Consider the following 3,137-nt stretch of genomic DNA (forward strand, 5'->3'; position numbering starts at 1 on the left):
AACTAAAGATCCAATATCCTATGGGTTATGGTCTGGCCATTTTTTTCTAAATTTTTTTTTTTAAAAAATTGGTTTTCACGTTTGCTATTTTACTTTCCGTTTGAAGTTTAATTATGGTTTTTGGTTTTCTTCTTCTTTGATTTATTCTTTTTTGGTTTTGTTATTAAAAAAAATGAAAAAAAGAAGAAGAAGAGAGAACATGGTCTCATACTACAAAGATGCCTACATATGATTGATGACACTACGTGAATTATGAGTATGGATCTTTGATGGTCCGTTCATATTCACATGTGTAGTTTTACAAATCTTTATGTGACTATTAATCTACTACGAATTTGGTGGTAGTCACGAAGATGATTGATAATGACTTCAACGGGTATTATTGATCCGATGGAGCGATGAATTGATGATGCTGCTATGGACTTTGAGCATGGATCAGATGGGTTCGTTCAGTTCACTTGGTGGCATGAAACGATGAAGATACACAACTACTACAATAGTTTCACCGAATTGATGACCTTAGCGAGGTATAAACGCTATTGATGACCTTAGCGAGGTATAAATGCTCTGATGGCCTTATGGTGGGGTATAAACACCATGAAGATGATTTGATGATTGTCCAATCTCATACGTGTTACCACATATGAGCTTGCGGGAGGGTATTAGGAGATCTTGGGGATTACGAGATCACCTCAAATATATTTGGATGTAACTATTAGGAAATATATCATTAATGTATAAGTTAGATTTCCTATTCTATTATGTAAAGAACTTGCTAGACAAGTTATGTAATTTGTATAAATAAGTCTATTGGCTAAGTTAATAAGATGAGAGAAACTATTATACTACTTAAGTTTCCTCCAAACTTGACAATACGAATCCTCACAAAATGAGTAAACAAAATATGGAAGCGGGGTTATGGCGCAGATTTGTGATCTGATCACACCATGTACCGACTCATCAAGACCCGATAAGAAATCATGTACTCTTAGTATCTCCCATTCGTTTTCATGAGCTGTGTTGAGGTCGCACTCAACATTTCCCACAACTACATTGTTTAGAGTTCATACACTCTTTTATTCCATCCCAGATCTTCGTCAGACGCCCAAAGTAGTCATCCACTGAAGTCCCGTTCTGTTTGCAAGTGGCCAGAGAATTGCAGAGCTGTTGAAGTCTTGCTCCACTCTTCACCGAAAACCTCTTCTTGATTATATCCCACAGCTCTTTCGCGACTTTTCGAGTAGATATATACGATCGTAGCTTAGGTTCGATAGTCTGTTTTATCCACCCTACCAAGATGTGATTATTGGCAATCCAATCTTCGAGATTTGGCGAGTCCGCTGCAGGTTTTGCTATGCTTCCATCAATGAATCCGAATTTCTTGCGTGAACTTAAGGCCATCCGCAAGTTGATTGCCCATTCGTCATAGTTCGTACCGTTGAGCGAGATGACGGCACCGGGATTATCACCAGATGTTAGGTCATAAGGCGAGATTGTTCGCCTCTTTGGTTCTGCAGCTGTTACTATGAGAGACATCTTGCACAGAAAGTATTAGGTTTGTAAGTAGCGGCTCTGTTTCATAAGTGAAACGTAGAGGCAGCTTGGAAGAAGATAGATATATCAAGCAATGAAAAAGAATTGGATCATATGCTCTAATACCATCACAAAATATGAATTGCTGAATATCAACTTGTCTTACTAAGATGACGATGTCAAAGTATATATACAACGAGTTTGTCGGTTGCTAAACCTAAACCGTGGAAGAAAAGAGCTCCAGAATAGAAAATATGTAATAAATGTATATACACAAGAATATATGGAAATCTTGACATAATAAAAGTCTGGAATGCATTATTAACAAATCTATACTATTAAAGTACAAGCATGTTTTGGATTTTTACTCTTTTTACCCTTACCAAAGAACCTTTGCTTTGTATTTATTAAGGGTATTCTGGACATTCTACGCTAATTTCTTCTTAATTATTTTTTGATTTGTCATTAATCACCGGTTTCCTAATTTAATTTCGGCCTGCGATTATTTCTTTGTTTGATACTGTATCGATTATTTCCATGTTTGATACTGTTATTAACCACCGGTTTTCTAATTCTAAAATTATTAATTTTGACAACAATCATTATCATTTAGAACGATTTTGAAAAATATAAATATATTTTAAACAAATTTTCAACTTATGATCACCGAATTTGTCTTATCATTAGAAAAAATCACAATATTAAAAATACCGGGTTACAAACCGGTAATTCGTTCAACCGCAGGTCCGAGTCGGGTTTCAAAACACCGATCAAAACTATAAAACTGTTATATTGATTTATATTAAAATATCTAATTCAAAATTAAAAACCTAAAAATACATGTACAATATAGTTTTAACCGAATATAAACCCGGATATAAAACACATATATGAGACGGGTTATATAAATGCATATACAAGACGGATTATATAAATGTGATTATATAAAATTTTTACCAAATATAAACCCGCGCTTTAAAAGCGCGGGTCAAAATCTAGTTGAACTGTTATAATTCGTAAGAGAAGTAAGACCGCTTAGAGAGAGAAAAGAAAAAGCTCTGTTCCATCACTAGAAAACCACCGGCTTCTTTGTGCTTCCGGTCGACGGGTTGGCTCCCTTAGCCACCGTCGGTCCGGCTCTCTGTTATTTTTTCTTTTATGCATGTGATTATCGGTGGGGGAGGGTCACTCGGGTCCCTTTCTCTTTTGTTTCTCTTCGGCTCTGGGAGGAAGAGGCGGTTATCGTTCTCTCCTCGGCGGTTCTTTTTTCGTCTCCGGAATCGCATCTCTCACTTGATGGATGGCCGGCGTTTGATTCTGGGGCCGTACTGTATCTTCTTCGGTGGTGGTCGCCGGCTTAAGCTTCTCGGGAAAGTGTTCGAGCTGTGTGTAGAGGGGTTCCCTTACTGTGGTGGCGGCCGGGATAGGAGTAGACTTCGATTTCTTCAATCGAAGCTAGCTTAGGCTCGGGCCGATGATGTTTGACTCCGAATCCTATATCTCTAATATTGTCGTTGGGGGTGGATTTTGGTGGTCGTGGTGACTTGTCCCGGAGGTTTCTGGAGGTTCTGTTTCGGATTTTACAGCGTCGACTTTCAACTGGG

Source organism: Raphanus sativus, chromosome 8 (genome assembly GCF_000801105.2).
Source record: "Raphanus sativus cultivar WK10039 chromosome 8, ASM80110v3, whole genome shotgun sequence".
Lineage (NCBI taxonomy): Eukaryota > Viridiplantae > Streptophyta > Magnoliopsida > Brassicales > Brassicaceae > Raphanus > Raphanus sativus.